This window comes from Heptranchias perlo, chromosome 2 (assembly GCF_035084215.1).
Source record: "Heptranchias perlo isolate sHepPer1 chromosome 2, sHepPer1.hap1, whole genome shotgun sequence".
NCBI classification, from domain to species: domain Eukaryota; kingdom Metazoa; phylum Chordata; class Chondrichthyes; order Hexanchiformes; family Hexanchidae; genus Heptranchias; species Heptranchias perlo.
This window is the reverse complement of record NC_090326.1, coordinates 1,624,726-1,638,799: the sequence shown is the minus strand read 5'-3', so window position 1 is coordinate 1,638,799 and position 14,074 is coordinate 1,624,726. Positions and strand designations below refer to the sequence as shown.

The window sequence follows — 14,074 nt, the reverse complement described above, 5'->3', positions numbered from 1 at the left end:
GATATAACGGATAGGGTGGATAAAGGGGAACCAGTGGACGTAGTGTATTTAGACTTCCAGAAGGCATTCGACAAGGTGCCACATAAAAGATTATTACTTAAGATAAAAAATCACGGGATTTGGGGTAATATTCTGGCATGGGTGGAGGATTGGTTATCGAACAGGAAGCAGAGAGTTGGGATAAATGGTTCATTTTCGGACTGGCAACCAGTAACCAGTGGTGTTCCACAGGGGTCGGTGCTGGGTTCCCAACTCTTTACAATCTATATTAACGATTTGGAGGAGGGGACCGAGTGCAACATATCAAAATTTGCAGATGATACAAAGATGGGAGGGAAAGTAGAGAGTGAGGAGGACATAAAAAACCTGCAACGGGATATAGACAGGCTGGGTGAGTGGGCGGAGATTTGGCAGATGCAATATAATATTGGAAAATGTGAGGTTATGCACTTTGGCAGGAAAAATCAGAGAGCAAGTTATTTTCTTAATGGCGAGAGACTGGAAAGTACTGCAGTACAAAGGGATCTGGGGGTCCTAGTGCAAGAAAATCAAAAAGTTGGTATGCAGGTGCAGCAGGTGATCAAGAAAGCCAACGGAATGTTGGCTTTTATTGCTAGGGGGATAAAATATAAAAACAAGGAGGTATTGCTGCAGTTATATAAGGTATTGGTGAGACCGCACCTGGAATACTGCATACAGTTTTGGTCTCCATACTTAAGAAAAGACATACTTGCTCTCGAGGCAGTACAAAGAAGGTTCACTCGGTTAATCCCGGGGATGAGGGGGCGGACATATGAGGAGAGGTTGAGTAGATTGGGACTCTACTCATTGGAGTTCAGAAGAATGAGAGGCGATCTTATTGAAACATATAAGATTGTGAAGGGTCTTGATCGGGTGGATGCGGTAAGGATGTTCCCAAAGATGGGTGAAACTAGAACTAGGGGGCATAATCTTAGAATAAGGGGCTGCTCTTTCAAAACTGAGATGAGGAGAAACTTCTTCACTCAGAGGGTGGTAGGTCTGTGGAATTTGCTGCCCCAGGAAGCTGTGGAAGCTACATCATTAGATAAATTTAAAACAGAAATAGACAGTTTCCTAGAAGTAAAGGGATTTAGGGGTTATGGGGAGCGGGCAGGAAATTGGACATGAAGCTGAGTTCGGACCGGTCAATGCCCTGTGGGTGGCGGAGAGGGCCCAGGGGCTATGTGGCCGGGTCCTGCTCCGACTTCTTGTGTTCTTTAGATTTGTGGTTGGGATCAGATCAGCCATGATCTTATTGAATGGCGGAGCAGGCTCGAGGGGCCGATTGGCCTACTCCTGCTCCAATTTCTTATGTTCTTATGTTCTTAGGTACTCATTGGAGTTCAGAAGAATGAGAGGCGATCTTATTGAAACATATAAGATTGTGAAGGGGCTTGATCAGGTGGATGCAGTAAGGATGTTCCCAAAGATGGGTGAAACTAGAACTAGGGGGCATAATCTTAGAATAAGGGGCTGCTCTTTCAAAACTGAGATGAGGAGAAACTTCTTCACTCAGAGGGTGGTAGGTCTGTGGAATTTGCTGCCCCAGGAAGCTGTGGAAGCTACATCATTAGATAAATTTAAAACAGAAATAGACAGTTTTCTAGAAGTAAAGGGAATTAGGGGTTATGGGGAGCGGGCAGGAAATTGGACATGAAGCTGAGTTCGGATCGGTCAATGCCCTGTGGGTGGCGCAGAGGGCCCAGGGGCTGTGTGGCCGGGTCCTGCTCCTACTTCTTGTGTTATTTAGATTTGTGGTTGGGATCAGATCAGCCATGATCTTATTGAATGGCGGAGCAGGCTCGAGGGGCCGATTGGCCTACTCCTGCTCCAATTTCTTATGTTCTTATGTTCTTATGTTCTATGGACACGTGTCGTGAACACTTGATGAAACTAAAATCTGCACTTTCACTTTCAGCTTCTTTTATCTGCTCCGCTCCATCGCACCGCAATCCGGTTTTACGTAAATAGGTCAAAATGAGCAATGTCAGAAATTCTAGTCGTGGTGGAATTCGATCCCACCCCCGGCAGAGATTAGCGCTTAAATCCAACTCCTTCGGTCGCTTGGCTAAGCTACCGTAAGATTGCTTGATCAATACTGAAACATGTGACTGGTGATTGAAAAGTGGATTTCTTGCTCTTTCCTATCTGAACCCAACTTTTTTGCATTGGGCAAGAAGAACATAAGAACATAAGAAATAGAAATAGGAGTAGGCCAACCGGCCCCTCGAGGCGACTCCGCCATTCAACAAAATCATGGATGATCTTCTACCTCATTTTCCTGCATTATCACCATATCCCTTTGATGCCTTTAATATCTGGAAATCTATCGATCTCTTTTTTGAATATACTCAATGATTGAGCCTCCACAGCCCTCTGGGGTGGAGAATTCCAAAAATTCACCACCCTCTGAGTGAAGAAATTTCTCCTCATTTCAGTCCTGAGACCTTGACTCCTCTTTTTAGATTCCACAGCCAGGGGAAACATCCTCCCTGCATCTACCCTGTCGAGCCCTATAAGGATTGTACAAGTTTCAATGAGATCACTTCTCATTCTTCTAAACTCTAGAATAAACTATATGAATACAGGCCTAGTCTGCTCCATCTCGCCTCATACAACAATCCCTCCATCCCAGGAATCAGTCCAGTGAACCTTCCTTGCGCTCCTTCTATGGCGAGTATATCCTTTCTTCCTTTCATAGGTAAACAGACCAAAATTGTACACAATATTCCAGGTGTGTTCTCACCAAGGCCCTATATAATTGCAATAAGATATATTTACTCCTGTACTCAAATCCTCTTGTAAGAAACATACCATTGGTCTTCCTAATTGCTTGCTGCACTTGCATGATGGCTTTCAGTGACTCGTGTGCAAGGACACCCAGGTCCCTTTGAACATCAACATTTCCCAATCTCAAGATTTAAAAAAAAAATCTGTGTTTCTTTTCCTCCCAGAAAATTCGATAACTTCACATTTTCCCATTATATTCCAATTGCCATGTTCTTGCCCACTCACTTAGCTTGTCTATATCCCTTTGAAGGCTCTTTGCTTCCTCCTCAAAACTCACATACCCACCTAGTTTTGTGTCATCAAACACTTGGAAATAATACCTTTGGTCCCCTCATCCAAATCATTGCTACAGATTGTGAATAGCTGGGGCCCAAGCACTGATTCCGGTGGTACCCGACTCGTGACAGTATGCCAACCTGAAAACGACCCATTTATTCCTACTCTCTGTCAACCAATTCTCAATCCATGCCGGTATATTACCCCCAATTACATATGCTTTAACTTTGTTCACCAACCTCCTGTGTGGGATCTAGCGAAAGTCTCCTGAAAACCCTAATACACCACTGGTTCCTCCTTATCTATTCTACGAGTTACAGCCTCAATGAACTTCAGTAGGTTTGTCAAACATGATTTCTCTTTCATAAATTCCTGTTGACTCTGCCAAATCCTATTATTATTTTCGAAGCGTCCTGTTGTCAAATCCGTTATAGTAGTTTCTGGAAGGAAATTAACGGGCTTTCTAAGCCCGTTTTGCATTAAAGGCTTGATGAAAAAAAATTCATCCAGCCCCGCGCTTAGAATTTTAGGAACATGGGGACAGGAGAAGAACATTGAGTCCCTCCAACCTGCTTCACCATTTAATTAGATCGTGGTGATCTGTACACCAAATCTAATTAACCGCCTGTGACCCAAACCTTGATGCTCTTTCTAGGAAAGATCTATGGATCTCTGTCTTGTAAATCCAATTTAAGCCCCAGCATCTTCAGCTTTTTGTTGGAGAGAGTTCCAGATTTCTACAACACTTCCCGTGACAAAATGATTATGATTTATCGCCTGGGCGGTCTAGCTCTACTTTCAAGATTAAGCCCATTCATTCTGGATTCTCCCAACAGAGAGAGCTGCCGAAAACCAAGATTGAATCAAAGACCTATGAATCTCCAGTCTAACGCTCTCCCAACTGAGCTCTTTTAACATTCGGTACAAACAACGTTCTCTTTTTCTTTCATGAAAGCATATGGGTAGATGGCAATTCCCTCTCGATGAACGCGGCATCCCGAGGAATGGGACCGAAAAATCTCTGCACCTCATCCTTAACACAGACACGTAGATTCACCTGTGTAATTACATAGCACTTGGGTATAAGGGAGAATAATGGCTTATGAGAATGTATCAGGCAGTCTAAGGGTTTCTTTGTGGAGATCCGGTGGGGCCACGGGACCAGAGGCTGTAAAGGAATCAAAGGGCTTCTCAATGTTTATGAAGCGGATATGAGGGTTCTACGGGATGTGGAAGAGTTTACGGCACTCGCAGAAGTTATCAGAGAGGGCAAGGCACTGTCATAGGTTATCAGAGAAAGTTGGGCGGCTCAGGGCGTATCAGTGGATAAGGGGCATTCTGAGGGTATCAGTGAATGTAAAGGGCATGGAAGAGGTATCAAGCCAACAGAGAGCGAGAGAAAAGGCTGCTGAAACCAGGAATTGAACTATTTAGATCTTCAGTCCAATGCCCTCCAAATCGGGCTATTTTTGTCCTCTGCACATCCCCGCAATTCATTGGAGGACTGTGAGAATCGCAATACAACCCTCCCACAATCGCATCTTCTAAACCTCGACACAGGATTTTCACGAGTGCAAGTTTTATCAACTTGTGCTACTTTTTAATTTGTTCTCGGCAGCAACTGAGCACATCCTTTACTTGGCCCACGGCACAACATCCAGCAAAAATGTCTATTGCACCTTGAGTGAAGCGGGGGTGGGCGGGGGGGTGGGCGTGATTTGCACTCGTAAAAATCATACCCCGTGAACGAGACGAGTTAAGCGCGATGGCACCAGGCCAGAACAAGGGCCGGATAATATGGTTGCAGACTGGTTAGAGGATGGATTTGGAATTTCTGTGCGGCGACACTGTGCATTTTAGAGGTCTGCTCTGTCAGCCATTCCCTTCAATTCATCATTGACAGGGACAATTCGATTCTCAGTTCTTGTTTGCTCCTGGTGCCCTTCTGAGATTTAAAAAATGAATCGATGATATCAACCTGAACCTCCTCACAGACACGCGACAGACTCAAAGCTCAGCACAACTCAAATCTGCTTCAGTGGGATCTTGTTTCCCAGGGATGGACAATAATACGCTGTCTGAGGCTGCATTCGTTGCTTTTCGCCGGCAGTTTGTGACAGGAGAGCGCGGAGCCATACAGGCGGCCAAAATGAAGGCGTCACTCACTCCGGGAGTTGGGGAACGCAAAATCTGTTGTGTTTGTTGCAGCTTGGGAAAAGCGGCAAAAAACTGTTGTTATTAACCGAGGCAGCGCTCCTGGATCCTGGAATGATCTCTCACAAATCAACTTACTTGACCTCGTCCTCACCACTCTACCTGTCGCAAATGCATCTGTCCATGACACTATTAGTAGGAGTGAAGATGGTGGTGGTTGATGGAGGCCAATCATCTCAGCTTAGGGCATTTCTTCAGGAGTTCCTCAGGGCAGTGTCCGAGGCCCAACCATCTTCAGCTGCTTCATCAATGACCTTCCCTCCATCATAAGGTCAGAAATAAGGATGTTCGCTGATGATTGCACAGTGTTCAGTTCCATTGGCAACCCCTCAAATAATGAAGCAGCCCGAGCCCGCATGCAGCAAGACCTGGACAACATTCAGGCTTTGGCTCACAGGGAAGGAAACCTGCCGTCCTTACCCGGTCTGGCCTATATGTGACTCCAGACCCACAGCAATGTGGTTGATTCTTAATTGCCTTCTGAAATGGCCGAGCAAGCCACTCAGTTGTAAAATCTCGCTACGAAAAGTCATAATAAGAATAAAACCGGATGGACTACCCGGCATCGGACCACTAGGCACCGGACAAGACAACGGCAAAACAGTCGACCCTGCAAGGTCCTCCTTACTAACATCTGGGGACTTGTGCCAAAATTGGGAGAGCTGTCCCACAGACTAGTCAAGCAACAGACTGACACAGCCATACTTACAGAATCATATCTTTCAGCCAACGTCCCAGACTCTTCCATCACCATCCCTGGGTATGTCCTGTCCCACCGGCAGGACAGACCCACCAGAGGTGGCGGTACAGTGATATACAGTCAAGAGGGAGTGACACTGGGAGTCCTCAACATTGACTCTGGACCCCACGAAATTTCATGGCATCAGGTCAAACATGGGCAATGAAACCTCCTGCTGATTACCATCTCCCGTCCTCCCTCAGCTGATGAATCAGTCCTCCTCCATGTTGAGCACCACTTGGAGGAAGCACTGAGGGTAGCAAGGGCACAGAATGTACTCTGGGTGGGGGACTTCAATGTACATCACCAAGAGTGGCTCGGTAGCACCACTACTGACCGAGCTGGTCGAGTCCTGAAGGACATAGCTGCTAGACTGGGCCTGCGGCAGGTGGTGAGCGAACCAAAACGAGGGAAAAGCTTACTTGACCTCGTCCTCACCAATCAACCTGTCGCAAATGCATCTGTCCATGACAGTATTGGTAGGAGTGACCACCGCACAGTCCTCGTGGAGATGAACTCCCGTCTTCGCACTGAGGACGCCATCCAACGTGTTGTGTGGCACTACCACCGAGCTAAATGGGATAGATTCAGAATGGATCTAGCAGCTAAAAACTGGGAATCCATGAGGCTCTGTGGGCCATCAGCAGCAGCAGAATTGTATTCCAGCACAATCTGTAACCTCATGGCCTGGCATATTCCTCACTCTACCATTACCAACAAGCCAGGGGATCAACCCTGGTTCAATGAGGAGTGTAGAAGAGCATGCCAGGAGCAGCACCAGGCGTACCTAAAAATGAGGTGCCAACCTGGTGAAGCCACAACTCAGGACTACATGCATGCTAAACAGCGGAAGCAACATGCTATAGACAGAGCTAAGCGAATCCACAACCAACGGATCAGATCAAAGCTCTGCAGTCCTGCCACATCCAGTCGTGAATGGTGGTGGACAAATAAACAACTAACGGGAGAAGGAGGCTCTGCAAACATCCCCATTCTCAATGATGGCGGAGTCCAGCACGTGAGTGCAAAAGACAAGGCTGAAGCGTTTGCAACCATCTTCAGCCAGAAGTGCCGAGTGGATGATCCATCTTAGCCTCCTCCCGATATCCCCACCATCACAGGAGCCAGTCTTCAGCCAATTCGATTCACTCCACGTGATATCAAGAAACGGCTGAGTGCACTGGATACAGCAAAGGCTATGGGCCCCGACAACATCCCAGCTGTTGTGCTGAAGACTTGTGCTCCAGAACTAGCTGCGCCTCTAGCCAAGCTGTTCCAGTACAGCTACAACACTGGCCTCGACCCGACAATGTGGAAAATTGCCCAGGTATGTCCTGTCCACAAAAAGCAGGACAAATCCAATCCGGCCAATTACCGCCCCATCAGTCTACTCTCAATCATCAGCAAAGTGATGGAAGGTGTCGTCGACAGTGCTATCAAGCGGCACTTACTCACCAATAACCTGCTCACCTATGCTCAGTTTGGGTTCCGCCAGGACCACTCGGCTCCAGACCTCATTACAGCATTGATCCAAACATGGACAAAAGAGCTGAATTCCAGAGGTGAGGTGAGAGTGACTGCCCTTGACATCAAGGCAGCATTTGACCGAGTGTGGCACCAAGGAGCCCAAGTAAAATTGAAGTCAATGGGAATCAGGGGGAAAACTTTCCAGTGGCTGGAGTCATAACCAGCACAAAGGAAGATGGTAGTGGTTGTTGGAGGCCAATCATCTCAGCCCCAGGGCATTGCTGCAGGAGTTCCTCAGGGCAGTGTCCTAGGCCCAACCATCTTCAGCTGCTTCATCAATGACCTTCACTCCATCATAAGGTCAGAAATGGGGATGTTCGCTGATGACTGCACAGTGTTCAGTTCCATTCGCAACCCCTCAGATAATGAAGCAGTCCGAGCCCGCATGCAGAAAGACCTGGACAACATCCAGGCTTGGGCTCATAAGTGGCAAGTATCATTCGCGCCAGATAAGTGCCTGGCAATGACCATCTTCAACAAGATAGAGTCTAAACACCTCCCCTTGATATTCAACGGCATTACCATCACCGAATCCCCCACCATCAACATCCTGGGGGTTACCATTGACCAGAAACTTGACTGGACCAGCAACATAAATACTGTGGCGACAAGAGCAATTCAGATGCTGGGTATTCTGCAGCGAGTGACTCACATCCTGAATCCCCAAAGCCTTTCCACCATCGACAACGCAGTCAGGAGTGTGATGGAATACTCGCCACGAGCTTGGATGAATGCAGCTCCAACAACACTCAAGAAGCTCGACACTATTCAGGACAAAGCAGCATGATTGGCACACCATCCACCACCCTATACATTCACTCCCTTCACCACCGGCGCACTGTGGCTGCAGTGTGTACCATCCACAGGATGCACTGCAGCAATTCGCCAAGGCTTCTTCGACAGCACCTCCCAAACCCGCGACCTCTACCACCTAGAAGGACAAGAGCAGCAGGTACATGGGAACAACACCACCTGCACGTTCCCCTCCAAGTCACACACCATCCCGACTTGGAAATATATCGCCGTTCCTTCATCGTCGCTGGGTCAAAATCCTGGAACTCCGTTCCTCACAGCACTGTGGGAGAACCGTCACCACACGGACTGCAGCGGTTCAAGAAGGCGGCTCACCACCACCTTCTCAAGGGCAATCAGGGATGGGCAATAAATGCCGGCCTCGCCAGCGACGCCCACATCCCGTGAACGAATAAACAAAATGTCCCTCCTTTCTGTATGTTATTGCAGGACGGCAGCTGTTGGCTCCGCCCCACGGCCTCTATTTTTCCTGCACCGCCCCACAATCCTGCTCCGCCATTCAATCGGATCATGGATGGTCTTTGGCCTCAACTTCCATGGTTCCACAAACCATGAACCAGCTTCCCCCTCAATTCCCAAGTTTATCAGTAAATCGGCCAACAAACGCACGAGAGAGTGATGGATTCCGCTCACTGAGCGATAATAAATCTCAGATCTTTTCCTCGTTTTACCTTTCAGACATTACAATCCATTTTGCTCAGTATTTATTTCTCTTTTTAAAATTTTGTTTGTGCTTTTTCTTATAAACATTTCATTTAAAATATTAATGACAAAAGAAAGCTGAAGTTTTAATTTTTAAATCTCCTGACTCAGAAAGGATTCGAATCCATGACCCGAGATAGTTGTCAGAAGCGAATAATCTCCGCTCTGATTCTGTCCCCGAAAAATGAAAATAAACAAAAACTGCCGAAACCCGGGATCTTTCAACATTCCAACTGAGCTATTTCGAGCCCACAACAAATCAGACTTTGTTTTACCATCTTGAAAGTAAATCGAACCCCCAGTGGTATTTCCCCTCCCGCTCATTCCTCACTCAGGGGAATGGGACCCGTCCAGATCTCGGAGCTCAGTTTATATTAATATTCTGCTGACGATATCTTAACATTATCTTGGATTTTGACACTTTTAACCAGGTCAAATTCTTCCATTATCCTTTCTCCGACGTTGCTGCTCCCTCTCTCATTCATTTATCGAGTTACATCGAAACTACAGCACAGAAACAGACCATTCGCCCCAACTGGTCTATGCCGGCATTGATGCTCCACACGAGTCTCCTCCCTCTCTACTTCAGCTAACCCTATAATGATATCCTTCTAGTCTTTTCTCCCCATGTGCTTATCTGGCTTCCCCTTTAACGCACCTCTGCTATTTGCCTCAACTATCCCTTGCGGCAGCAGGTTCCACATTCTTCCCACTGTTTGCATCAACAAGTTTCTCCTGAAATGCCTATTTGATTTATTAGCGACGATTTTATATTTATGACCTGTAGTTCTGGACTACCCGCAAGTGGAAATATTTTCTCTACGTCTACCCTACAAAGCCCAATCATTATCAGATCTGTCAGGTCAACCCTCAGCCTTCTCTTTTCTCCAGAAAAGCGTTTCAGCATGCTCAGCCTTTCCTGATAATGATATCCTCTCAGTTCTGGTATGAACCCTGTGAATCTTTTATGCACCTTCTCCAATGCCTCTGCACATAATATGGAGAACAGAAATGCGTACAAAAATCCAAGTGTGGTTTCACCATGGTTCTGTATAAGTTTAACATAACGTCTTTGTTTTCAATTCTATCCCTTCAGAAATGAACCCTCGTGCTTGAATTGCCTGTTTTCATGGCATTATTGGTGATTTGTTCATCTGTACCATGAGGTCCCTTTGCTTCGCTATCCCTATTAGACTCTTATCATCCAAGTAGCATGTGGCCTCGTTATTCTTGCGACCAAAATGCACCATCTCACACTGACCTGTATTGAAATTCATTTGCCAATTACATGTTCATTATGCAAGTTGTGTGTCGCTCTCATGGGTTGTGAGATAAAGGAATGATGGGCAGCCCCTTGTTGCAAACACAGCAGTGTAAAACTGATAGCGATCAGGAGCAATCACTGGGCTCCACAGCTGGCACCAGAAGGAACAGCACTTTGCAAATAACGCTCCTTGAACAAGAATCGAACCCGTGCCGTGACAGTGAAAGTGCTGAATCCAAACCACGAGACCACCAGGAAAGCACGTAGCATAATCCTGAAGGCCTTCAGTCCAAGACTCTTTTTCCTATTTGTCTCAGCAATTCACGTCTCTTTCTCCCCAAACAGGCTGCTCGGCCAAAATGGCATTTTCTTTTAGTACATAGAAACACAGAACATTCAGGGCACAGAAGGAGGCCATTCGGCCCATCGTGTCTGCGACGGTCATCGAAGAACATGAAATACTTGTTCAGACAATGACAGCACCAAGTTCGGGTCGGCATGCACTCGAAATGGATGAAAGATGTTGGGCATTGAGGGACGATGGGTTTTGCTGTTGCCAGGAGAAATTAACTGAAAGATCACATCTCCCTCTTTCTTTCAGATACTGATAATGTTCAAGAGATGTTCTCACTGCCTCAGGCCCATTATCTCCAGTCGCACACTCCTTCCAATCTTGCACATCTTCCTCAGATTTGAAACCACTCATTTTTTACACTGGAATTCAATTTGAAGAAAGAGGTGCTGTGATTAGTTGGTCTTGTTAAGGAGATGTCGTGCCAGGAGAGACATAAATGGCGAATGAGAACAGTTACTGTTCTGACACTGTGAGCTACAGTTAAAGGTTGGCGACAATTAAAGTGACAAGCAACAGGTCTTTTCCGAATCTTGGGAGAAATGGCAAAAAAAATCTTCCCACAAACTTTGATCAGCGTCAACACATTTTAAAGAAATGTATGCATTTCACAGAAGGCATGAAAGTGCATTGTGTGTCGCTCTAATGGCTTGTTAGATTAAAGAATGATCGGCTGCCCGCTGCTCGATCAGCATTTGTGGTGGCGAAAAAGCTAATGTTGATCAAGAGCAAGCATTGGGCTCAGTGGTGGGACATTCATTGGTACCAGAACGACGAGCACCAAGAAAGCAATGTTCCCCGACCGGGAATCGAACCCGGGCCGTGGCGGTGAGAGCGCCGAATCCTAACCACTAGACCACCAGGGAAGCTACGGCTGATGCATGCGAGAGAGGAGTCCAACCTTTTCTTTCCTGATTGTCCCTTTGAAATTCAGGTCTCTTTCGATCCAAAAAAAAGCTGCTCGCCCAAAATGGCATTTTCTTTTAGTACATCGGAACAGAGAACATTCACGGCACAGAGGGAGGACATTCGGCCCATCGTGTTTGTGACGGTCATCGAACAACATAAAACACTGGTTCAGACAATGACAGCACCAAGTTCGGGTAGGCATGCACACAAAATGGATGAAAGATGATGGACTTTGAGAGACGATGGGTTTTGCAGATGCCAGGATAAATAAACTGAAAGAGCTCAGCAGCCTGCTTCTTTCAGATACTGAATGTCTTTATGCTCAAGAGATGTTCTCACTGCCTCAGGCCCATTATCTCCAGTCGCACACTCCTTCCAATCTTGCACACCTCCCTTCGCTTTGAAACCGTGCATTTTTTTTTACACTGGGCCTCATTTTGAAGAAAGCGGTGCTGTGATCAGCTGGTGTTGTTAAGGAGATGTAGTGGCAGAAGAGACATAAAAGTCTTATATAACAGAGACTGTTCTGACACTGTGAGCTATAGTTAAAGGTTTGCGACAATTAGAGTGTCAGGCAGCAGATCTTTTCCAAATCTGCTGGAAATGGCAACAAAAAACTTCCCACAAACTTTGATCAGCGTCACGACTCTTTTAAAATAAATACTGGAATTTTACAGAAGGCAAGAAAGTACATTGTGTGTCACTCTAATGGGTTGTGAGATAAAGGAATGATGGGCAGCCCCTTGTTGCAACCACAGCAGTGTAAAACTGATAGCGATCAGGAGCGATCACTGGCATCAGAACGAACAGCACTTCGCAAATAACGTTCCCTGACCGGGAATCTAATCCGGGCCGCGGCGGTGAAAGCGCCGAATCCTAACCACTAGACCACCAGGGAAGCGCATGCACGATCTTGCAGGCCATCAGTCCAAGCCTCTTTTTCCTATTTGTCTCTGCATTTCACGTCCCTTTCTCCCCAAACAAGCTGCTCGGCCAAAATGGCATTTTCTTTTCGTACATAGAAACACAGAACATTCAGGGCACAAAAGGAGGCCATTCGGCCCATCGTGTCTGCGACGGTCATCGAAGAACATGAAACACTTGTTCAGACAATGACAGCACCAAGTTCGGGTCGGCATGCACTCGAAATGGATTGAAGATGTTGGGCATTGAGGGACGATGGGTTTTGCTGATGCCAGGAGAAATAAACTCAAAGATCTCATCTCCCTCCTTTCAGATACTGATAATGTTCAAGAGATGTTCTCACTGCCTCAGGCCCATTATCTCCAGTCGCACACTCCTTCCAAACTTGCACATCTTCCTTAGCTTTGAAACCGCTCATTTTTTACACTTGAATTCAATTTGAAGAAAGAGGTGCTGTGATTAGTTGGTCTTGTTAAGGAGATGTCGTGCCAGGAGAGACATAAATGGCTAATGAGAACAGTTACTGTTCTGACACTGAGAGCTGCAGTTAAAGGTTGGCGACAATTAAAGTGACAAGCAACAGGTCTTTTTCGAATCTTGGGAGAAATGGCAAAAAAAATCTTCCCACAAACTTTGATCAGTGTCAACACATTTTAAAGAAATGTCGGCATTTTACAGAAGGCATGAAAGTGCATTGTGTGTCACTCTAATGGCTTGTTAGATTAAAGAATGATCGGCTGCTCGATTAGCATTTATGGTGGCGAAAAAGCTAATGTTGATCAGGAGCAAGCATTGGGCTCAGTGGTGAGACATTCGTTGGTACCAGAACGACGAGCACCAAGAAAGCAATCTTCCCTGACAGGGAATCGAACCCAGGCCGCGGCGGTGAGAGCGCAGTATCCTAACCACTAGACCACCAGGGAAGCTACGGCTGATGCATGCGAGAGAGGAGTCCAACCTTTTCTTTCCTAATTGTCCCTTTGAAATTCAGGTCTCCTTCGATCCAAAAAAAATTTGCTCGCCCAAAATGGCATTTTCTTTTAGTACATCGAAACACAGAACATTCACGGCACAGAGGGAGGCCATTCGGCCCATCGTGTTTGTGTCGGTCATCGAACAACATAAAACACTGGTTCAGACAATGACAGCACCAAGTTCGGGTAGGCATGCACACATAATGGATGAAAGATGATGGACTTTGAGAGACGATGGGTTTTGCAGATGCCAGGATAAATAAACTGAAAGAGCTCAGCAGCCTGCTTCTTTCAGATACTGAATGTCTTTATGCTCAAGAGATGTTCTCACTGCCTCAGGCCCATTATCTCCAGTCGCACACTCCTTCCAATCTTGCACACCTCCCTTCGCTTTGAAACCGTGCATTTTTTTTTACACTGGGCCTCATTTTGAAGAAAGCGGTGCTGTGATCAGCTGGTGTTGTTAAGGAGATGTAGTGGCAGAAGAGACATAAAAGTCTTATAGAACAGAGACTGTTCTGACACTGTGAGCTATAGTTAAAGGTTTGCGACAATTAGAGTGTCAGGCA

At 46.3% G+C, this 14,074-nt stretch overlaps 3 non-coding genes across 3 annotated transcripts; all 3 read right to left on the bottom strand.

Moving 5' to 3' along the window:
- Positions 1 to 11,492: 11,492 nt before the first annotated feature.
- Positions 11,493 to 11,564, bottom strand: trnae-cuc (transfer RNA glutamic acid (anticodon CUC)). The gene has a single exon. It is a non-coding gene; the product is annotated as a tRNA-Glu (tRNA).
- Positions 11,565 to 12,433: 869 nt separating this feature from the next.
- Positions 12,434 to 12,505, bottom strand: trnae-uuc (transfer RNA glutamic acid (anticodon UUC)). Its single transcript has one exon. It is a non-coding gene; the product is annotated as a tRNA-Glu (tRNA).
- Positions 12,506 to 13,382: 877 nt separating this feature from the next.
- On the bottom strand, positions 13,383 to 13,454 carry trnae-cuc (transfer RNA glutamic acid (anticodon CUC)). The gene has a single exon. It is a non-coding gene; the product is annotated as a tRNA-Glu (tRNA).
- Between the last annotated feature and the right edge of the window lie 620 nt (positions 13,455 to 14,074).